The sequence below is a fragment of the Oryzias latipes genome, chromosome 23 (assembly GCF_053564925.1).
Source record: "Oryzias latipes strain Hd-rR chromosome 23, Olatipes_Hd-rR_3.1".
In the NCBI taxonomy this organism is placed as follows: Eukaryota; Metazoa; Chordata; class Actinopteri; order Beloniformes; family Adrianichthyidae; genus Oryzias; species Oryzias latipes.
Window position 1 is genome coordinate 23,789,207 of NC_136259.1, and position 25,361 is coordinate 23,814,567.

General features: G+C 40.9%; 1 protein-coding gene across 2 annotated transcripts in view; it reads right to left on the bottom strand.

Annotated features, from left to right (window-relative positions):
• Window positions 1–25,361, bottom strand: part of plxnb2a.1 (plexin b2a, tandem duplicate 1) — a 168,940-nt gene that overhangs the window by 104,096 nt on the left and 39,483 nt on the right. For both annotated transcript variants that reach the window (XR_013653571.1, XM_004083283.5), the window contains exon 2: window positions 16,762–16,821. The gene's annotated coding sequence lies outside the window, so the exon portion shown is untranslated. The remainder of the gene's footprint in view (window positions 1–16,761; window positions 16,822–25,361) is intronic.

Below are 25,361 nucleotides of genomic sequence, written 5' to 3' on the forward strand. Positions count from 1 at the left end.
GGTTCCTAGCGTTTATCAGATGGACTTTTAGAAATGAGAATGCGCTGATTCTCCAAAGGACTCGTCTGGGCTGGTTTGCACTCAGTAGAAAAAGCTTAAGGTGATCAGAATGAAGCTGCGGTCAGTCTTTCACACAGACAAAGTGACAGAGAACTCAAGGCTATTCTGTATTTCCTGATGAACACTTTTTAAGAGGTTAAAAAGTAAATGTAAGCAAAGAAAAGTGACCAGTTTGTTGGAATTTCAAAAAATAAAAGCCGATCATTAATAGTAGATAAGGCCACAGACACGAACGTAATGTTGGTACCAAAAGTCTCCAAGTATTACTTAGTGAAAAATATCAAGAAATGTGATCTATTTAACACAACTTTAAAGGGTTTCGGACACATTTTAAATTCATTTTCTATTAGTTCTTCATACATAAGCCTTTCGAAAGTCACCAAGCGGTGTCTTTACACCCATAGACTGCGTTTTGTTCCTCTACCTGCACTGAGACTACCTCCTGAGGCGGTACAGATGTGCTACAGAATGTTATCCCATACCTGCAACGTTCCATCCATACAGAACAGAGAAAAGTGGAAGAATGGAGGCGGACCAGAGAGGGGCTGAAGGTTGAAACTACCAGGATAGATCTGAGGACCAAGGCCTCGTCCACACAAGTTTTTCAAAAATCCAATATTAACCACACCTGGTTTTCAGTAAAAAAAAATTCGTACACATTCGTATACATGATTGCAGTGAAAAGTTTCCGTCTAGACAAACCTGAATGAATCCCAGTCTAACACTGCTGTATATACGCCCAGCCCACCGGTGTCAGCATATTTCGGCCATTAAAAAAAAAAAAAAATAAAAAAAAATAAAGGGAGTTACCCTTTTAGAAAAAGGCTTACACAAAGTGTCTGCATAAATGTAAACACATCTCAGGCTGGAGTAACTCCGCTACCAAATATGACTAATGCAGCGTTGGTGCGTTATCTGTCACTTTCATTTTCCTGTGTACCGATACTTACAAAAAAAACCTGAGTTTGAAGAAAATCTTTACTTTGCACGTTGTTGTATTTTTTTACAGTAAAATGCTGTGTTTTCATGTGGACAACCATCGGAAATAATGGCAAATGCTCTTTATACAGTTGCCCAACACATTCTTCTATCCAAAAGTTAAGGACGTAACAAGCAACTCAAGAAACAACTCAAGACAAAAGTAGATTATTCTAAGACAGATTTTTAGTTTTGCTAATGCTCCGTTTCTGAATTGTTACGTTTTCTTCCACCTTCAAACAGCCAGAACAAACTGAGACCCTTTCTTTCTGATGGACCGTGAAGCGTCCATGTGTCATCAGTAACACTTTAACTCAGATTATTCTAATTCCGTTAAGGAATCCGGATGGTATAGGATCTTAAGAGATCTTCATCAAACGTCCTCTGTCCTCCTGAGAAGCACCTTCAGTTTGAAAAGCAGCCAACACTGACGATCTGAGCTGTCTGCACCCCGCCGACTCAAGAAAGTGGCACCATTTATCAAACCACACTTCCAGATAGGAAAGTCTGTATCTTATTCTAGCAGAGCTTTTCCCTGTCAGAGCGCAGAGGGAAACCCCAACCATCTCACCTTTTTATTTTTCCTAATCTACAGTGTTTGGACTCTTTCAAACAAATAGGCCGCCACAGTCTTCTGCCCACGTTTAGCATGAAAATACACAGACATTCAAAATGAAAGAGATCGACTTTTGCATTTTGATGTATTTAATGTGCTTAGGAAAATCTTACTAATAAACATTTTTTATGCTCGTGTGATGAGGAGAAGCAGTACAATGCTTCAAAAGTTCACGTTACCAAGTAGAAAAACCTGGGAAAGGAGAGCAGCAATTCCCTCATGTTGGGACATGTATCAGTTTTCATGAATTCTGACTAAACCGTGTCAGCGAAAGAAGACTATAAACACTTATCTGTTCAGAGTTGACATAAATCAAAGTGTACGTCTCTGTGTTGGAAATCAAGTTGCATCTAAATGATGTGTAAGAAGGAATTTTTGGTAGAATTCTTTCCCCAAAAGCTGTAAAATTAACAAATGCTTTGGAGTTTTCAGGAATTGCCCCAGCTGTGTGAGGCAAAGCACACCCCAGGAGCTGAAGCAGATGCGGTACGGGTTCTGCGGGTTTTGGAGTTGTCGCTTTTTTAAGGAGGGTCCTTTTAAGGAGGTTCTTGAATGCGCCTTTAGACCAAGGTGTTCACACTAGCCGAGCAGGGAGGGACTTGTTCTCATTTTTCTTTTGCTACCGTTTACCAGTTCATTCGCCTACAGTTGAAAGAGTCTTGGTGTGAAATGTTGAAGCGGTGCAAATCTCGTAAATCTTGCTCCAGACTTTTTCTATGTGGTCAAATTCGGCTGAGCTTAAAGTGGAAAAACCAAATGTAAATTTGAAGAAAAAAACTGTATCATTACAGGAACACTTTCAATAATTCCTTCACAGTGTGTGCTTTTGAGTTTAAAACTGTTTTTAAAATGTTCAATTTTGTTTTTCAAATGTACAATCTGGTTGTCCATTAATTCTGAGCTGATCCTGATTGCCCCCATATTTCCCTCTCACAGCTCTGTTCCAATATATGAAAGACTTGTCATATAACCCCAGCAGGGAACAATCAGCAATTATTTATTTCTCCTCCATGATCAATTTTCAAAACAGCTGGTACTTCTGTGACAACATCTATACATCACAACAAATCAGAGTCCTTGATTGGTCAAAGTTCAACCTAGTTCGACTTGCATCGCGCGTTCAATGGAGCCTAAAAATGGTTGTAGAAACTTGCGTAGCTACTGAACACGAAAGTGGACATGGCCGCTTCAACGCATGTTACAGAGGTGTGACCAATACCTCAATGGATGTCATGTAAATGCAAAGTTGTCCATGTGGTAGGCGTCACGTAAACAGCACTATGCTGTTGGGGGGATGAAAAAAAAAAAAAGAAATCCATGTGATGTGCCTGCGTCTCACATACTTCGCCCCCAGTTACTCTCATGTGTTGTACAAGTGTTCACTACGACCCGTCGCCCATACCGTGCCCGTATACAAAGATTTGCATGAATATTTTCTCTCAACGGGCTCACTCACCGAGCGGTCTATGATCTTAAAATGTCGTGCGGACCAGTCCGTAAAAGTTTGACTATTTTTCACCAGCAGGCAGCTTGTATCAACCCATAAGTGGAGGACTAAGGGTCAAAACCTCCATCCAAACATGTCCACAAAAGCATTTTCTGCAACATTTGCTGAAAAACACCTGACATTTCCACTCACTCACTCTTCTCTAAATGTTAGAGGACAGAAGTTATTCTGTCAAAACTCAGCTCTAGGACAATTAAACGTTTGTATGTACCAAAAAGGTTCAGATGATTTGCTGTTGACGGATGCATTGAAGGAAATATACAAAAGTGAACAAGTTTTACTTGATCCCTGCAGGTAAGACTCTAAAGCTCAAATGTGCGAACGCTGGCATAAATTTACAAGCATAAAACATAATTAATTCACATAATGAATTCAAGGAACGGTCAAAAAATATGTGTATTATCTTTTCAAAGAGGATGCATATTACTGCCTGGGATATTGGCAGAAAGCTGCAGCCTTTCATCAGTACAACTGAAAGAATTTAAATGTGTGGCTTTAGAGCACCGCAGCGCTTCCCCAATAACAGTAATGCTCACTGGCACGTCAGCCTGTGAAGGGTAGGGCCCTTTAAAGGGAGACGATAAAGAAAAGAAATCAATTTGGGAAGTAATCTTCGTAATGAGACAACCTGACAGACAAAAACCACCAACAGAGCGAGTGTGAAATGACCAAAGTGGGGCTGAGCGGAGAAAGCCTCCGGAAAGGCGCTTCGCAGGTATCTCCCTTTTCATTTCACACTTTCCAGCTTCCACGAGGAGGCTGCTCACCTTTAAATCCGCCCGAGCTGCCTCTCAGCTCACACTAAAATGAGAAGCGGAGCCGCCGATACGTCCTTGTGTGTGTGTGTTTGTGTGTTCAAGTTTGTCTGGCAGTGCCTTTAACAATACAGAGACCCTCGGTGCGAGACAACAGAACAGGCCGGTCTGTTTGGGCTCTATCTCTAAGAAACATACGCTTCTGGAGAGCAGAGTCGACTGGTGTGTTTGTGCGAGCGTGTCCATATGTCACGCCATCTAACATCTAAACATCCAGATGGCAAAGCGGCGTTTCCTCCCAGCGTCAGGAAGTGTTTGGAAAACTAAAAAAGACAAACCAACCAAAAATCCTCTGCTGTGACGAAGACGACCGTTTATTTATGCCGGAATTTAAAAGGATAAAGTGGAACTGACGCTAACCTCAATGTACAGAACTGTCAGAGTGACTAAAGCCCTATAAACACTTACTGCTAAGCATATTGGGAATGTTTAACAATGTTTTAATAGTGGAAACAAACGATTTCATTGCTGTGCAATCCAACAAAATCCTCACATTAAGGCCATTAAAGCTTTGAGGAAACGGATAGCTTTCTCCACTAAGAAGAAGATCCATAGTAACAATAAAATGTATCCTCATGTCTATGGATGACTTATATGTGTCGCAAAATGTGGGTTTCTACCATTGACTGTATGTGAGAACTGGACTGAGTGAGGGTGACGTCATCCATGGAAAATGGTTTACTTCCTGCTCCAACCAAATCAGGTCAATTCAGTCGTCATTCTACATGGAGATCCCTTTGTGTTTTGTGATGTGACGCCTCCAGTTTGCAGCTGATGAAGGAAAACCAATGACAGCAAAACGTGTAAAACCTTTGAAAATACACCAAATTACCCAGGCATGAATGAATAAACCTTCCTGTAAATTAGATGATGCGGTACACACTGAAATGAGTTTCTCCAGGGCCTGGTGCTACATAAAAGTACACTCCAGAACTGTTGTACACCTTTCGACATATCCCTTAAGGGGCGCCACAGCAAATCAGCTTTGACTGGTTCACACAGGTGGTTTGGCAGATGCCCTTCCTGACAAGGAACCGGTACAGGGGGACCCAGACTCGGGTTTGGGTCGGTTAGTTAAGCAGTAACGCGAAGGGTCTTGGTCAAGGGAAACCCTGGTTTCCCATGTGACAGTCCTATGCTCAACGAAATAAGCAAATAAAGTATTTCCTTTATTTCCCCAAAATGTCACCACTGTTTGGTTGAAATTTAGTCAATGGATCTTTTGTTTATGTCATATTGCAACAAACGTGTCGATGTTGCTATAGCGATATGCAGTGAAGTGGAAAAACTGCTGTCTGCCCATGAAGACATGGACCTCTTTCATGAACGTTTGTGAACATACTTTTGTTCCAGGTGTCACAAAATGCTCCATTTTCACATTTAATTGGGTGTAAGAAGTAGAATCTAGAAAAGTCATCGGATCATTTCACTAACTTGCAAGGAAGTGGGATTTAAACCTTTTGTGCGATGTTTTCGAAAGGCAAAGACGAAGAAAGCAGAAAGTTTTTAACCATTTTCTACTGAAACTTTGGTTTTAATGTTTCAAACATCTAAATAACTTTGCATCTTAAATCTGCAGCCACTGCAATAAACAAACTTGCCTTCCTGGGAGTTTTTTTCCCACTTGTTTCTGTATGGCTGAAATGTAAAAAACTCTGATATGAGTTGTGTGATAGAAATAGTTCTGCCTGATGGGTATCTGATCTGAAACTTTGGGTCCATTTCTTCTCCATCTGAGGCCTGGCAGCAATAGAAAGATGAGCCAATTTCTGAAAGATTTCCATGATTTTTATTACATTTCCAGAAGGCTATTGTGCATTCTTCCATTCGGCTCGCTGACCTCTCGGCGGCACTCTTCCCTTTTTGCAATTCGACTCGGCAAAGTCAGACGCTGTCAATCAGACAATCTTCTCAAAATAAAGCGATGGAATTATGATGCAGGTGGGGGGGGGGGGGGGGGGGGGGCTTTAATGGTGCTTATTGATGTTAGTGTGACAGTTGTGATGATGTTAGTTTGCAGCAAAGAACAAAACCTTTAGAAACTTTTACTTCCAGAATCAAAACAGTCACTTGGCACCCCTAGATTGTTGGCAGGGACGACTCCTGCTGTCTGACCTCTGAGCAAGGAAAACAGACACACTCACTGTGTGAAACAGACACACACACTCATCACAGGTCAAGTGTTCAACGCCAGAAGACAGCGACTACTGCATAAAGGCTCCAAACACTTTCTCCTCTGGAAGAGCCGGTTCCCTCCAAATCTGAGGGGCGTGGCCTAAGTTACAAGACATGTGAAGTTTAAAACTCCTAATGACAGATGCAAACTCCCTCCACTAAATCCTGTTCAGATTGTGCACAGGACTGAGTTTGGTGAAGGAATTTACGCAATTCAGACAGGAAGCAGAGGCACGGTCGCTTTGGCCTCCCTCTGGAATTAAGTTATGGAACCAACAACACACAAAAGTTCCCACACCGTCTGACAAGTCACTCAGCCTCACACAAACACACTGAAATAATGCAGCCTCCACTTCCTGCTGACCCTTCCGCTAAACCCCTCCTCCCTGTATCTTCCCGCTCATCTCATCGTCTGCTGGCGGCAGAGGAGGCCACTTCTGCAGACCAGAGGACTCGCACAGACGCACGGTTTGTTCGCGAGGCCAGAGGAATGCGGGTCAGATCCCTCTTTGGGGAGTTCTGCTCTTTGAGTTCATGCCGCTCCTGTGCAGAGCTTCAGGGTTTAGAGGCCCGGAGGTTTCACTCAGGCGCTCCAGCGGAGCCTATCGTTTACGTGAGGAGGACCGACGGACGCTGATGCTGTTCACCCAAAAGAAGAGAACGCGATAAAAAGCTCGACGCTGGAGAAAAATGTGGAGGGAGCAATGAAAAGATGGAGTAGAAAGGAATGACACCTCGCTGTGTTCCTAAACACAAAAACGACCGTAAAACTAAAAACAGGACGTTTGTCTAAACTAGGGTGTAAAATCATCCCATTATTTACGATTAATTATACTTTTTTTTTCTTATTTAACAATTCTCGGGTTGTCAAATATAAGGTCAAACCGCTTGCTGGCATGAAGGTTTTATTTCAACTCTGCTGAAAACGTGTCTTACATAGCCCTCAGTGACTCACAAAGAGAGTTTATCACTGGACAGCTTGACTCCTCCCCATTGGCATTCCAAACAGGAAGTACCTGCTGGCTCCAAGTACCCAAAATCCCAGAGACTTCTATAAAGACATGAACAGCCGTTACTCCGTCAGTCATTCTATTGTTCAGAAGAACCATTCTTGATCTGATACCTTTCTCTTAACATATTCTTGCTAAATCTAATTTTATTTTTTATTATTTTCTTTATCACATGCTAATCAATTATAAACTGACCAATCAGATGCCTCAGTAAAGGCATGTGGTGCCCGTTGGCCCCTTTCTCAAACATTTGGCAGATTCTCCAGTGGCAGGGGTGGGGTCTTCAAACAGGCTTACTCCTGGTTGGCGACAGTAGTCCTAGAAACGTGTCACTGTCGACTGGCTCACAACGGCGGCGCCCGTAATGTGGACCAATGGCAACTGAGTTGGCTTCATTCGGCTGGAGCTAGTGGCTACTGGATTTGAACACACCACTTTCCAGTCTCAGGGAAGACACTGTACCACAAGGCCACGTGGTCTTCCAGTAGCTGACAGCTACTCATACCACCAACCTAAAATTAATGGCGCGACGAAAATGGCGAGCAATATTGGAGCTATCCAGCCGTACAGTTTTGAGCCCCGACAGAAAGAGAAGATCCATTTGTCTGGCAGTGGATGCATCAGAATGGAGCGGAGCAGCAACCCAGCGTATTTTCTACGTCACAAATACCATCTTTTTCAAACCGTTTTCTTCTCTGCTCCCGATTCACGATTTGGATAATTAAATATTCAGAAATGCAACTTTGAGCTTAATTTTCTTCATAAGAAAAATTTCCACAAAAACACCAATATTCAATGGAGTGGATCTTTATTACTCATACTTTTGTTTTTCTATTAAAAGTATAAAATCAAAAGTCTGACTTGGCAATGTATTTATAGTGTCAAAATGTCTATTTGATAGCAATATTGTGCCAAAAGCGGATAAGACTAATGTTAAAGAATTATGAAATGACATAATTTTAAAATAAATGTAACTGTTAATATATTCATGAATCCTTTTTTTAGAATAAATCTTCTTTCTGACACCCAGCCGAAGTGGTAATCTGCTGCAGAATGATGAGAACCGTCCCTGCGACGGCCCGACAGGGACGCTGAGCGGATGGAAAGCGGCGGGCAGATAAACGGCGGTGAGCCGCGCGGCAGTTTGTTTAACTGTGACAGTGGCGGCTGAATGGAGTCTATCAGCATCTGATGGGGGGGGCCGCCGAAAACGAGGGCGGAAACTAAATGGATTCATGTCGGTGGAAGGATTTCATTATTTGTGTTTGAAGGGAGGTAAAAATGAAAACAGAGGGAGGAGGCAGAGGTCAAACAAATCTAAAATACAACACAAAAAACCCCCACATGAACAGGAGTTAAAAAAAGAAAAAAGACTTATTGGTTTTTCCGAGATCTTCCTCCTTTTCTTTCCCTCACGAGCTAACCTCCACCCACCTCAATATCCCTCTATGAAAACTCATTTCTAAGAACTTACAAAGTGACATTATCTGGAAAGAAATGAAGTCGTGTGCTTTAATTTTCCCCCAGTGACTCCACCGAGCGTCTACCTTCCCCTGGTGTTTGGGGAGCTGCCACCAACATCCGTTCCTGATCCCGCTTTCCCACAGAAGAGAGGCAAAAAAACGGTGAGAAATTAGTTAAAGCAGCAGTGAAAATAAACAGAGTATGTTATGTCAGCGTTTAGAGGAAGCCATGCAGAGCAGGGAGGGATGTGAGCATCAGGAAAGCAGGAGCCAGAACATCTGGTTCCACTCTGCATGACTGGCATTCCTCCGGGATGAAGGAATTTGAAACGGGAATGATGGGCCTTCACACCGACGTCCGTCAGACTTTAAACTGGAGAGGGGGGGCGGGGTTTGACTTGTAAAAGGAAAACTTGTGGCGTCCTGGGTGGTGTTGCATGATGGGTGTGGAGCCGATCCACGCATGCAGTCAGGACGTCCACATCTGTGACTTCACTGAACAAAAACGCTCTTCCCTTTGAGGAAGGAAGAAAAGTAAAATACAATTCTGTTCCCTAAAGTTTTTCATTCCAGTTCAAACACAAAGAGACGAGGTACTGATCCGTACCCCTCTGTGGTTCTTTAAGGATCAATGCAGGAAAATGCAAAAGACCGAATCAAACCTTTGTCCTGCAAAAATAACATGTTTGTAAAAGAAACTAAATGTTAAATACAAAACAAATGTTTTACTTTTTTTTCTGCTGGAGGAACAACAGCTTAAGAAACTCTGCAAGAATTTGGAAATTCCAATTAAGTTCTGTTGCAGAGAGCTGGAAAGCATAAAGCTGAAAAAAAATGATGAAATTCTCACTAACGGTGTTAAATGACCCGCTTTAAGCTACATCACACGTTACAACAACTGACAAATATAGACGACAGCTGGAAGGAAAAAGAGAGGAACGCAATGGCATGCTGCAAAAAAAACACTCCATTCTAACCCAAAAGCAGTAAATGATGAGAAATGATTTGGAAAAAAAACATAAAAGCACAAATTTGCCTACCTAATGAAAATTATTAACAAACCAAATTAATTAGACATTGTAAAATGCTAGAAACACCAAAAAGCTAGTGACACGCTGAACAAATCAAACATTTCATTCACAGAAAAACTCAGGGCTTTAACAAGAATGTGACTGAAACGACCAATTAAAGCCTTAAATGTCTAAAATCAGTTCAAAAATTAGATCCAAGCCGAAACCTACTCACCCGCCAAAAATGTGCAAATGCTGAGCTAAAATGTAAATCATCTGGCAAAACTGATAAAAAAAAAATGAAGAAGACTCGGGGTAACTGTCAAGAAGCGGAAAAGCTAAACTCCTAATATATGTCATTGAATGTAAAAGACCTACACCGTGAGTTTTTAGGGTGAACTAGCATTCTAGCGTAAAATACAATCCATTTTAGAATGATAAAGGGGAAATTTACAGAAGACATATGGAGCCAGAGAGATGAAGATGGAGATGAGGACGGATCTTTTCCCCAACAGCTGTTTCAGTTAGTTGATTATTCACAAGAACTATTTTTAGAGATTAAAAAAAGAAACCATCACAACCCACGGCAACAGAAATTAATCATGCTGAACTGTTTTACAGGAAATCACATTCCAAACCCACAATCCCGTCACGAGACCCGACTGACAGCGGAGGAAATCCAGAGTCCTCTGTCTGAAGAAAGAAAATGAAATGCCAAGCCTGGCTAAGGAAATAATGAAAAAGCTATTATCAGCATAAGCTTTCATCAGCTCCACATTCAGACGTGTTCAATACAAACTGATTCTCTCATCCGGCACGTTCCAGCCTGAATGCTGGGGCATAATGTAGAAGAGGGGACAGAGAATGAGAGATCACTTCCAGCTGTAGACATGCATCAGCATATTTACTGATGAGGTGAAGGTTCCTTCACAACAATCAGCGCTGCGTCGTCAGGAGCTGATCCCTTTAATTCCACCGCCGTCTCCGTGCCTTCGCGCTCCTGTCCGCTCATTAGTCCTCATTTTCCTGCTTTTTGCTCCAATCAAATTAGGGTTTTTTTAATTTATTTTTTTTTTTTATGGACTGCATCCCGTCTTTTAGCCCCAGCATCACTGTCGCTGAATTCAAATCCAGCCTGCTCATGCAATATTCAAAGCAAATCTGAATAAAATACACGACAACACAATATTCGGAATATATTAGGCCACAACGAGGAGGGGTTCATGTCAGGCTTGTCAACCAGGAACTATTATGTGTTCTGGGAGAGAAAAAAAAAGCAGCTTGAAGACTAAAATTTGACAAGAATGTGGTTTTTCTCCTCAAAGGCAAGTAAAAGTGCAGCTCTGTCAGGAGGAGGGGTTGATGCATGACTGACGGAGGACAAGAACCACGCAGAAGGTGTTTGGAGGAATAAAGGGAATTGAAACACCCAAGTGTTCTGTTTCAAGCTCAAACCAAGACAAAGAATGATTCATTTAATTTAACATGTAAGGGTTAATGTCCGACGAAGCGTGCATTATTACTTTTTAACGCACGCCGTGGAAGCTTGAACCATCTGAGGCGAAGTGCGTTAAAAAGTAATAATGCAAACTTCGTAGGCCATTAACCCGCTTATATCATGGTCGCTTACAAAAACAATACATATTAACCAGTTTTTAGTCCTTAATTCTTGTTTTTTTCTCACAAAAAGCGGACTATTTGTTATGTGATGCACCGCATCACCGCTGCAGTCAAGATTCGGCGATATATATATGCTGATCTTTCCGATTGGTTGAATAAAGCATCAGTTCAGAGAGAAAGTTCACCTCTTACCGCTTGTTTTTGTCCAAAATGATGAAGCAAAAGGTTGATTTTAAGAATCCAGCGCAGTGATACAAAACATTTAAGCTAGCCGACCGGAACTTCTTTTTTCCCCGTGCGGTTATCAGGTTTTAATGCACACCCAGCAGCCAATCAGAATCGAGTATTCACCCGGACCATGGTATAATTACTTTTAACTGTACCTGTTTTACATAAACTCTCATTTTTATTTATTTTATCTTGTGTTCAAAATGTTTACATTTTTATTGCAAATTTAATTTATGTTTCCTCTTTGCCAGGGCTTCCTTGGAAAAGAGATTCTTAATGTCAATAGTACATTTCCTGGGTAAATAAAGGTTAAATCAATAAAACAAATATATATATATTTATCTTTTATAGTTGTTTTGTTCCATAATTAACTTAAAATATTATTTGAAATATGACCCAATTAAAAAAGGATTTTCATAAAACATAGCCTTTTTAATTTTAAATCATTTTTGGTCTGTAAAAATGAACAGCACCTCTTCAGAATATTATTTTGTACAAGCTTACATCCATCCATTCATTTTTAGAAACCACTTATGAAGCATGTTTTTGGACTGTGGGAGGAAACCTAGCAGAAAATGTAAAGACCTTATCACGGTGAAGCCAGAGCGCTAACCACTACGCCACCACACAGCCGTTTGCTAACGTTTTACAGCCTAAAAGTAAAAAACAACAAAAATGATCATGTATGCTATAAATACTTAAAGCCCACTGTGATCAATATTGGGCTTTTAAATGTGTTCTTGTGGCATTTTTCTGATGATGAAAGACATTTAAGGAAAGTTAAGCTCAAAACTGCATTTCTGAGTATTTCTGTAAATAAGTCAATATGAATCTGGAGCAGATGAAAAGATGCTGTTTGACAAAAGATGGTATTTATATCTCCCTGCTGCGCTCCTCTCTGATCCATCCACTTGCAGACAAATGGACGTCTTTGTTTTCCTAGTCCGAGCTGGAATCTGGATCTGAACTGTGTGGCTGGATAGCTCTGACGTTGCTCGCCGTTTCGCTTACACCGATGATGTTACGTTGGGGTTGTGAGCTGGTGGGAGAGAGGCACGATGGGAAATGGGTGCAGGTTTACGCCACACCAACAGTCCTGCCCACAACTGAGATGAAAATGTCTAATGAGCTTCTGCTGCTCTGCAGAAACTACGTCCTAGAAAACGGACAGGCTTTCACATCGTGATTGGGATAAAAACAGAATAATCACTGGAAACTGAGCGGAACTACCACAGCAAATATTGCCCTGGTATATTACAAAGTTACTTCTGGTATTGCTTTTAGACATTACAAGAAATATTAATAATTCATAAAAATAAAACTTATTATTTCAACTAAAAGACCAATTGTCTCCACTTAAAATCCACTGGAATTATGTGAAATGCATAAACAGTGAAAGAGTTCCAGTAGTTGAACGAATGGAGCTAAAGCTTCGGTGTTAAAGGGTTAAAAAATGTGTTTAGTTAATTTCTTTTATTTTGCTATTCTGTTATTAAATCCAAGTCGTTATGGTAACCAACACCTTGGTGTACCAAACCTAACAAAGACAAACCTTTAGCCCAGCTGGAGCAAACATGTTCTCAGACACACGATCATTTCTACCTGACAGTCTCTGATGATGTTTTTCCTGTTATTCTATCTCTCCTTTATGTATTCAAACTCGGTCCAGAGTTTCAGAACCGAGTGAAAAACACAGCCCGTATGCTCTTCCTTTAAATGAACAGAGCGCTGAAGGACTCGAGCCAAACTGGTCTTGTTTTAGCAGCGCTCACAATGCTGGATTAGAGGCTGAAAAAGGGAATTGTGATGCCAAACGGAAGGAACCAGTTCTGTTTGTTGACAGTGTGAGGAGCTGCAGCTCACCTCTGAGAAAGAGCAACGCCCACACGGATGGAAAGACCTGAACTTAAAAACACACAAAGCTTTGCGGGTGTTTGTGCGAGCTCGTATTTGTCATGACTGGTCATCTACAGACCTCCAGAACTTGTTTAAAATTTAGTACCAATAAGGCAGATTACTGTTATAATTAAGCTTTAGGGCAAACATGTGACAAAGGTTAAAGGTTAAATATCATAAAGTTATTCTGACAGTTTCTGGTTCTCTTTTTAAAGGGCCTATATTGTGCTGTTCTTAAACCTTTCAGAGTAAACTCCATCCAAATGTATGACAGACAATATATATGACCTTTGTCACACGAAAGAAGGATTTTTTTTCAAATGAAATATGAGATATTTTTGCAGTTCATTTTCCTACCAGGAATGAAGACGGCTCAATCACTGAGGCTCCGCCTTTCTCTCCTCGTGGGTCCCCCCCATTTGATGAAGATGCGAAAACAAACATCATCCGAACTTTTGCAAGGATGGTTGTGCATATTGTGCATAAAAAGGAAAGTGTTTAGCCGATGCTAGCTTCACGGATAAAGCGGGTGTGTCTTAGCCTGGGGGCGGGACTGGCAGCCAGAGTCTTCCTGAAAGGGGCTGTCCTCCACTTTGTGATGTCACGATGTAAATTTTCGTGGATTGGGAGGGGCGGGTGCTCAGAAAGCAGGTTTTAGAGTAATCCTCAGAATTGTGTGAATGGATCAAAATACCACTTTGGGGTCGTTTTTGTCATTATAATGCACTTAAATAATCAAAAAGTTGATTTTTATTTGCCAATGTACATTAAAGATATTATTTTGACTTTCCTTATGAACAACTAATTTAACTAACTTATTTATTTATTGCGCTTTGAAGCATTTTATGGCTTTCATGGTTGATCATTTATACTTTTTTTATCCCGTCTAGTCTAGTCTAGTCTAGTCTAGTCTATGCAGTGTCCTCAAATTTTAGCATCTGCGTTTCCTTCCCTTTTTTTATGTCTGTCTTTCATTGTTGTTGCTTTAATGCGTCTTATAACGTTAAGTTGTTTTAATAAATATTTATATACGTCTTTTATCTCAAGCACCTTGTGTTCGACAATGCTATATCAATAAAACTGATTGATTCTGTTGACGTTGGGGGTTTACTGATACTTCAATTAAGACGCCAGCATAAATTATCTTGTTCTACAGAATACTTTTTGCAGCAAAGATTTACAAAGTACAGATTTACTGGCACCTCTTTGGAGAAAAGCTTAAGATATGATTTTAAAGACCAAAACAACCAAAATCTCCCTTTCATGCCATCGGCATTGTGCCTTTCAAAGTTTCACTCAGGAAGTTGTGATGAGTCAGCATATTTTCAAAATGCTCAACGTGGGACGGGACATGAAACAAAAACAGCTCGTCCACTTCAAAAAGCTGTCGTCACATTATAAACAGACAGATGAGGGTTTTGAATACACAGTTAGGTATTAATAGACAGGCTTGTTATTGGATTAGAGGCAGTTTGCGATAAACATCATTGACGTTCCACAAACGGTTTATTATTACAGCCAAACAACTTCCTCTCAGAGAGGTTATCATCAGTCCTGCCTTCCTCTGGTCCCTGAAGAACCCTGACAGGCCCCTGAGGGTTTACGCAACACCAATGTATGTTTTATAAGGGCCCCAAAAAGATAAGAAAGCTGCTCTCCAAAATTATGTGTTGACACAGCAACTTCATTTTAATGAGAATTTCCTATAAAAGGCATACATAAAGAACTGCTCTTTGTCAGAGCGCAGGAATTTATCAATAAAACACAAACTGCCCCGTGAGGCAGCAGCACTAATTAAGCTACACAGAATTAGCAGCATAAAGTAGCAGGATGGGAGAAACACCAGGAAACAACTTTGCCAATTTTGGATATTTGCACCAGAAGAGATTAAAAATGTAAATGTTTCCCTGGAGCAACAGCAGAAGGTTCTGTGCTTTTCCACAGGAAGAACCAGACTTCTAACAACCGGACCTCTCCTTTTTCTCTGCTGAAGCTTTCATTAGGGGACAAAGTTTAGTTTTTGCACTGAGGTTTCTTTAGACTGGCGGGAACTTAACTATGACATAGTTTGAGAGGCCAAGGCCGACTGATTCCCAATTCAATCCCCACCCCTACGGCTCTTCCCTATTGCTCCAACTGTAGGGGCATTTGGATTAAGTGGTGTCCGAACGTGTCTTTTTAGCGACAAAAGGCTGGGTATCGGGATAAGAAACAGATTTCTAAAGCACAGAAGTTTACATTTAAAAATAAGTAATGACTTACTGTTTTTGCCTTATTTTTTGGTAGTTCTAAAACCGATGTTCTGTATTTACTGAGTGGTGACGGCTTCGCGTTAACGTAGATGACCGGTGACTATTGATGATGTCATCTAGTGGTAGAAATGTCCGGATTTGAAGGCACTATTTTTCCATAACTCTCGGCTTGGAGGGCTAAATGTACAGGTAAGTAGAAGCCATAGCAGTAGGGTATTAATTCGGATTCGGTCCAAAAGTTGCGATGCGTTGCACTGAGCCTTAGTTACATGTGTCCATACAAGGGTTGCCCTGTACGGGTACTGTGGGTTTTTGGGTTGTCCGGATCAGTGGAGGGTCGTAGAGAAGGCAGGCATGTCTTGCAGGTCCCTTAAGTCTTGTATGTCCCCCTTAAGGGTCGTCATGAAAATGGAACTTACCATTGTCGTGCGTGTTGTTAAGTGCATCATCAAGTATTTGTAAGGATAATGTAAGGTGAACACACTTATGACTCCTTAGGTGTGACTACTGGAGCACACGTCACATGCACGGAGTGTGCATGTGATACACAAGTGCACGTAGGACGTCCACACAAACTACTCCTCATTTCTAACAGTGAGGATGCGCACAAGCAGCGCCCATGTATCACGTGAGCAGCTGTGATGCTTGTTCAAGTGATCGCTATGACCCGTCACTCACAACATGCCTATAGAAAAAAGAACGTGCATGAACATTTTAATGCTAAGTGGTCCACGACGTTGATATTTCACTAGGGCCACCCGTACATCTTTGACCCTTTTTCATCCACAGACAGCCTGTCTCTACCCGTAAGGGCAGTTGGGACAAAGGCTTTAAATGATTCTTGATTCTCAGTTAGGTATGTAATGATCGGATTTGGACGATTTTCCTTGGGATGAGCTCTAATTGGTGACCGAGCTGTGAATTAGTCCACAGCATGTTGATTATCTAAGGCTCCTTTTAGTAATACCAGGTTCCCATTTCAGACAATAAAAGTGTGAGGCCTATATTATGATGCCTTTCATCACTACTGTCTGTAGAAAATGAGTACCGGTTCACTGTTCACCATCTGACCTTCTTCAGAATGTGTGTTAACCCGCCACAAACGGATGTACGACAGGAAGGTCCTCTTACCTCTTCAGTGTGTCTTCAGTGTCGGGCCTGTCGAACTCCGATGACATAAAACCTCACTCCCTAAAATGAACACAAAAGTTACCATTTTAGATTTTTTTCACATTTATTTCTAGGTTTCTAAACAAATCTATACGTTAAAGGCTAACATTAATGACTTGATGCATTTTATTAGGTGGTAATGAAGTTATTTCCTCTAAAACAAAGCTAACTAGAACTTTTTTATGACCGTCAAGACTATAAATTTTTTCCAAAATTCACTTCACATCTTAATAAGACTATGATCTGATTCATCTTTCCCTTAAAAAACAGTTCAATATCTGACATATTGAAATATGTTTTCACACATTGATGTGATTTACAGCCTCTGCAGGTAAAATCCACAGGTGAACTCTCCTTAAACCCTGAATTCTACCGCAAAGGCTCAACATGAACTTCCTTCACCACAGAGAGTATTTGTGATATTGATGTAACAAGAAAAATAAGTACATTTTAAAATGAAATGAATGCTGCTCAATTTACTAAAGAACTAAACCAGACAGAGCAGTAAAACTGAAGTCTTAAAGTTAAGCTTCAAAGTGAACTTGTGACCTTTTAACCTTGATTTAAAAGTCCGAAATGTCTTTATTACCTATTTCAAGCGTGTTTTGCACCTTATTATCGCTACACAAATGCCTCCAGCTTTAAAAGTTTAGCTTAGATTTTTTTTTCCTGATAGCAAAAATGACGGGAAAATTTGATGAACTCTTTCACAAAGTCTGCACTGGTCAGACGTATTAATTTTTCCAGCCTCTGATCGTCTCTTTTCTTTAATTTATACATGTGTTTTAACTCTACTATCCAGATTTTTTCATTTTTAGCGATTAAACCTTCTCAAAGATTTTAATATGGTGCAATTTGGTGCATTCTGGTGACATCACTTATTTATACACTTTTCAATGACTAAAAATAGAGCATATCAAACTTAAATCTGCTCTAGTCTGTTTCAGATGTTTTGAAGAGAGCACTGCAGTGTAGTAGTTAACACTAGTTAAGAAGTTTTCATGCTGCTTCTAATCACTGCTATTTCACATTTGTTCCTAATCAATAGTTAAGAACTTTTATTGACTTTTTTGCCCTGACTGCCTTAAGGTTCTGCTTTTTGTTATTGTTGCAAAGTTACATTTACTTTTTAGTTACTTTAGTTACCTAATTAAATTAAATAATTGAAAAATTAAATACAATTAAATTACTGAGATCATTCAGCTAACTAGAAATACTTACTGCTTACAGTGTTGTAAAGAAAAACAAAATTAAGTAGTTTGACCTTATACTCCATTTGAGTCTGAGATTCAGGTATTTTGAGTTGCCTTTGATTCTTTGACATTCAGCTTAAAGCTTAGTGCATACAGTTTCATCTTCAATGCATTCATTAAATATCTTGCTGTCCATAGTACTAATTCCACCCGTCACTCCATCTAACATATTCCTATCTATTCCTGCCATGTCTTCCACATCTCTGACATGCTTCAGTCTCTCTTCAATGACGGTGTTGGATTTATGATCATCGCGGTGAAAAACCACCAGGGGGCGCGCTGATATGTGTGTCAGTTTAAATATATCTGCCTAAAATGTAATAATAACCCACTGGCTTGTTCCTTCGTTGTTGCTGTTTAACATTGTTTAGTATTGAATTGTTACATTCAATAAAGTTTGAAAAAAAAATGAGTGAGCGCGTGCCGCGTGGTGCTCGGCAGTGACAGCCGCGCGGCGCAGGCGGGAGAGGAGGAGAAGAGTGAGAAAAGGTTTCCCATAGAAACCCTTGAAGTCTGAACACAGGACTAGCAGAAAAAGTGAATTATAAAGACGAGGTAAATCTACACGTTTTCGCAAAATATACTTTATTGCAAAAGGTGAAAAATGTATTAATTGTTAGATATTTTAGTGGCCCGAGCGGACAAGTAAAAAATAAAGTCTTGTGGTCCGTACTGCTCGAAAAACAGGACCGGGCCAGCGGACAAATGGCTATGTCGAGCCCTGATTCTAAGTGGTGAAGTATTATTATTAACGTTTTTAACCAAAATAAAACTGGGAAGTTTTAGTACAATGGCAGGAGTTCATTAGAAATTCACCTGTGAGATGTGGGCGGGACCTTTGGCGCATGGCAACCCCGTCCCCCCTTCCTATCACCCATAACTGGGAGCTCTGGTTACTCCCCGACCTAAAATTAGCGGTGTTTGCCGTACCGTTTAGATCCAGATTCCAGCTCAGGGGAGGAAAACAAAGACGCCCCCCTGGATCCATTTGTCTGACAGTGGATGCATCAGCAGGTGGCCCCGCCCAGCGTATTTTTCTAATATGGTCATTTTTAAACAACATTTTTCCGTCTGCTCTTGATTCACATCAATTTGAATAAAGGAATACTCAGAAGCGCAATTTGCGCTTAATTTTCCTAAATTATCAAAAACCAAAAAAAAAAGCCACAAAACCATGTTAAAAAATTAAAAACACTATTTCCACCAGAGTGGGTCTTTAACAAGGTCATGTTTTTCCTTCAAAGAGGAAACGATGGATGTTGGAATGATCAAAAACTTGTAGATTTTTAATATTAGACCTGGGAGGTTGACTCAGTATTTGGTCATGTGACCCATCGGTTTGTTTGGAACCCCCTTTTAGCTTCTGGTGGACGGGCGCCAATCAAACCAGTTTCATCACATCCCCTTCTTTCTGAAAACAAACATTTCTGTCACAAACCGCCTCCGAGCTGTTTCGGACACGCCCCCTTTTAAAGCTCAGGATTGGACAGCCACATGTCAATTATGTAAATCTTTACTAACAAACACACACGCAATTGACAGAGTGCAAGCGTGTGTTTTTAGTGGCGAACACCATCTGTAATGGTTTGGTCTGATACCACAAATAAATGACGGTCATTTTTTCAGGGGGTGGAGTCAGACCTTAAACTCCACCTCCTTATGATGCAGATGAGACCATTTTAAAAACAACATTCAAGTATTCCACTATATAACTATTGCAATAAAAAGACAGCCGTAGGAAGAAAAAAATATTTGTCATTCATACAAATACACACAGAAATACTTGTACCCACAGAAAAATACACAATCAAAAGAATTTTTTGTCATGCAAAGTTACAAATAATACCAAAAAAAGTAAACTATGGACATGCAACAATTAACATCCACATCAAGGGAGTTTTTTCACAAGTAGTATCAACACTTCATGTTTATAGGATATATTTTCTCTGTACATTTTTGCTTTGTTAACTAAAGATAAAGGTGGCGCACAAAGTGCTCATGGCTGCTGGGTGTGGTTGCATGAAGTCAAAGCGATGACTAACGCTTTTCTTGAGGGAATTACAGGAGAAATTCCAGCACAGACGCCGTCAGGATTAATTTGCTTCTTCTGCTCTCACGTCATTTTCTGAAAGATCAAGCAAACGCAGAAAAATCTCCACCCGGAGGATTTCTGGTAAAACGTTGAGGCGGTTTTTGATGGAAGTTGAAGCGGTTCGGTAAACCAAAACCAAATCAAATCAAACTTTATTTATAAAAAAGTGCTTCTCATACATTGCACAACTCAAAGCGATTCAACATTCAGAGCAAAAAAAACAAAACTAAAAAAACACACAATGTCCAGGATATTATTTTCTTAAATAATTTTTGTATAACGCTGCAGAAAATAAATATTTAGGTCCAACAATCAAACAAAAAAATTGTAACAAACAAACAAGAACGTTCTTATTGTTCTTTCATGCGTTGGTCACCTGTATTAATGTCACCTGTTTGAACTAGTCATCAGTATAAAAGACACCTGTCCACGCCCTTCTGCTGCGTTCAAGCCACCACTTCCAATGAAAATGGCAAAAGACGATGACAGAGGGACTAAAACACGACTTGCCTTTGATTTCTTGTCAACATTCTGCTCACATCTTGTGTTTACTGCCTTCAAATACCAAACAACTGCTATCATAAAAATATGATTGCATCTCCTCTAAAGTTCATGCCTCACTACTTTGATATGGAGGTGTACTTGGGGGTGTGACCAGTGCCCTTGATGTAAACAAATCAGCGCTTTCCAGCTTGGTCTCTCACACTGAAAACCAAATCCATTGAATGGAGGAGGTCCGCCTGGATTCTGGGCTGCACCTCTCCTGCAGTATCAATGCCTGCATCAACTGACAGAAAGAGACGGGAAACCTGAGCTCATAAGATCCGGAAAAGGAATAAAAAACTAACCCTCGGCGATACAAGGTGGACGTAGAGAAAGATTTGACAGCAAACTAGGAGTTGGGTGAACTTTAAACACACACCACAGATGGAGAAGAAGCACAGAGAACAGTGATGAGGTTTGCAGGTTGATGCGTATTTGCTGGCGCGGTTTGTCATGATAGTTTATGACACTTTTAGTCTTCTAAAATCAACTCAAAAGTCGCACGCAGAGACGCTCGCACACTGCAAGGAGGGCAGCTGGAAATCAGTTTTGCCGGCTGTTTTTTTACCTGAGGAACGGCGGCTAATAGAGCAGAGAGGCAGCGGTGTCGCTTCAGCTTTGACCGACTCACACGGAGCCGCCGCCGCCGCCGCCTCGTTGAACAGCAGGAGGCGCGGCGAGCGGCTGGCTGCTGGAGTTAGAGCGGCATCACAGGGTGCAAGTAATGATGAAACATTAGGAAACCACACTGTATGCTAAACTGCTGTTCCACCTCACATCAGGCTGAGCCGCCAGCAGACGGCCAGACGGGTTTTCTCACAACCAAAACGAAGTTAATCCCATTTTCATCATCATTTACACTAATCAGAGGCACACATGAATAAGAATGTCTCTCTTTAGGGATAATGAAGGCTGTGACACTTGGATGGTTTTGAACTCTCCGCCACGTATGTGAGACTAAATTGAAGCTCATTTCATGAATCTCTGTTATTTTGACCTGAACGGTTTTTGTGTGTCTGCTGCTGCATTCCGCTGCGCTTCACGCCAATAAATTGCAAACCCTTCGCAATATGCTATTCTAGCAAAGCATTTATAATAAGTTTGAAAACTTTAATCTTTTTATGATAACATTTATAAAACAGATGGCACTGGAGATTTTTCTCCAAAATTCTCTGTGCTCCATTAGCAATTAGTAGCCGGTAGAGACTTTTCTATAAGTCAATGTTTATCTAGGTTTGATTCCCAGAATTCCTTCACCTTGGCCCCCCGTTTTCTAATCCTGCCAGGAGGACACTGAGGCATAAAGAGTCTCCAGTGTGTCCAGGATCTGCCTCCCGTCTGCTGGACATCCCTACGATCTCTAATCAGGAAAATGGCCAGGTGAGGTTCTCGCAGCATTTCTGACTCATCTCTGAGCTGACGTGGGAGATTCATGGCTGAGGTCAACTTTGTTCCCTCTCTCCAAGCAATAATCCTCAGAGAGAAATTCATTTCCGCAGCTCCAATACAGAATCTTATCCGAGGAATGGAAGAGGAAATGTCTCGGCTCCCTCTTCACTGACGCACAAAGTCCTCCTAAAAGTAGAAGGTCCACCTGTCAGATGCTCAGGTGATGAGCATGTTTGTCCATTTCCTCAGTAAAAGCTGAGGAAATGTTTTCCAAGCTTTTTCCAAAGTTACTTTGGCAACATTTAGCAAGACAAAAAAAAAAATACTTCCATGTTTTTATTTTCAAACAGATACGGGCAAAAACGAAAACAAAAAAATTAGAGCCTGATCTTTTGAAACTAAAATGAAAGAATAAAAGTCAAAACTACTCAGAAAATGAATCAAAGATCCACTTTGGGATATAGCAAAACCTACATTAGCATTAAACAAAACTAGACGGAGTAATAAACCACTGAATTGATGAGGGTTTCAAGTTTAGAAAATAAAAATGCAGTTTAAAATTCCAAGAATTTTTCTTTTGCACCTCATCTTTTATTTCCCAACAATCCAACCTTTCAGTTTAATCCAGTCGGATTCTCTGACCTAAAAGGGATCCAGAACATCTTTATCCCAAACAGAGAGACATTCCTGCTACTGAACAGTGAAGTTTTCCAGATTCCTTGGATTTCTTCAAGTGTAAATGAAATCTGTGTCCAAACAAACAAGTCAACTAGAATGAATGTCAAACACATTCACATGCTAGTTTCCTAAAGTTTAGCCCACTGTTGTTTTTCTACATCCAAAGAATCCAAAGGGAACATTCTTAGAAGGTTCTAGAACACTGGATGGTCACATGACTTTGCTAAATTTCTAAAAGTCTTTCCACACATTGGACTGGAATGATGGACTGATGCGTTTTTGCTGACATCACATGTGTGTAATCTGCTGGGATTGGTCGTTTTTACGTTACAGTCAAATTAATCTACTGTACCTCAAACCAAATGGTATTTTCCAACATTGATATAATCCATTTTATTCTGAAATGATTTATAATGGAATAGGTCAATTCCAACAACAATTAAGAACTTGCCTCAGACAGATCAATCTGGTTGGATCGTAGGAATCGATTTATCAAGTAATTGCTATTAAAAAAAGGTTTTTAATGTTAATGTTAGGTTGTACACACTTTTGATGTACGGGTGATGCTCCAGTCATTAGTAAGTTGTAAGCACTGGCTCCTTACTGACTGTGCACGGGTGTGCACGTGATACGTAAATCCCTGTTGGACACTTGTAGGATGTCCACACTCTGTCCAATTTCCTAATGAAGCGTTTGCTGCAGCTGCACTGATGCATTCTGGGTCGCATCAAAGCAGAACTCCATCAGTGAGACTCAGCTGCAGAAATGTTTCTGTCAGCCAATAATTACCTCTTTCCGCTATTATCTGCAGTCACTGATGTTATTGTGCATTCCTACAAGTGTTCCAGGCTTAGAGTGTAGAAACGCTTTTGGGTAAATGAGATCTGTGTTGTACAAAGCAACAGTTGGTAAACAAGCGCAGTTTACAAAACTATGAAAGGGTTAAACTGACTGTTGGGTTTCAAAGTCTTTCTGTTCCTTTCATCCCTCACTGAGGCTCACCTTTGCGGATGGCGTTCAAACCGCGTGGTTAATCCACTGTGGCATGAGAAAGGCTTTACACAGACACACACATGCACACACAAAAGGCGCGCACACACAGGTCTGCGCCTGCAGTGGAAGGCTCGCAGACATGGGATTTCCTTCCACATCCAATTGAGACCAAAGAAACTGGGTGAGAAGAGTGTGGAGATAAGCTGCAAGCGCACACAGCACTCCCACTCAAACATCTGTGCAAACATCACACACACACAGCAGTGGTCAACAAGCGCACAACCACCCTCCACAAAGAGACATCAGCAGTACACACAACGACCACCCCCCCACCCACCGGCAGACTCACACGTGCGTTTTTGTTGGAGTTAACAGACAGGAATTTGGCGTAATTACAGTGTGGAGTCTGAGCAGCATCCGATTAGCATCCACAGGTTTTTATGAGCCGCCTTTGAAGCGCCTCCACCTGCTACCGAACGCCCGACTGCACACACAGGAACGTAAATGTGATGCCTCGTTTTACAATCAATACTATTTTCCAAAGACGAATGCGTTCGAGGACGCCAACAGCTCGTGGTTTTTCTGAAAACAGGCGGATGATAAATGTAGGCGTCATAAAAATAAGAAACCTAAGGGTGTCAGGGGCCACCAATTCATCCCCATACTGCAAACCGCTTTTCCCAGCAACCCTCACCTCAGTTGTCTGCCTTGGTAATCTTTTCACGCTGCACTTTGCAGCAGATAGAAGAATATAGAAATGTCTGGCACTGCATAATGGACAGAAACGCTTTGTGTGTTTTTCTGGAGTTTAATAAACCAAAAATGCTCTTTGCTGGTTTATGTCAAAACGATAATCCCTCTGTGTCCATAAATAGGCGGAATATAGCTTTACATATTTTCAATTTATACATACAAAACGTTTATGCAAACAAGGTCCCTCTGGAACAATGCCTTTGCTCCTTCTGTTCCCAGTAGCCACTTTCAGGACATCCTTTCACAGCGTGGGCCTCTTCTAATCTGGTGTTACAGCTTTGCTAAGCCCACTTCTGAGCGGGGTTCTGTTCGGTTGGAGATAGATGTCGATTTCAACGAGCAAAAGCATCTTCTCAAGCAGATAAAACTGATTTTTCTTTCATGGTATTCTAACCGGCACCAGAGGCAAAGCAGGCAAAGCACATTGGAGCCAGTTATGATTATAGAAAGAACAGCGGATGATGGAAATCCGGCACACCGGAAGGATAGAGCGGGCCGGGCTCCGCTTTAGGCTGGGAGGAACCACCTACGCAAAGGCCAAATATTCATCCAACTGGTTAACGAAACATGTGATGGACAGATGCCTTCAGACCAGGACATAAACTAAAAAAAAAAAAAGCAAAATAGACTAAATTTGATAAACAGAAAATGTTGAATTTACACACTAAAGACTCTCTGATGAAAGACATGAACATGTTCATGTGGAATATTTCTGATAATGGAGGACATGCAATCGATGGTTCCACGTAGCGATGAGACAAAAAGCTTTTGACGGTAGCTCCTCCCACATGTGACAGGACTTTATGGACAAATTTACAGACAAACGTTGAGCAGCGAATATTTGAATCAAAGGACACAAA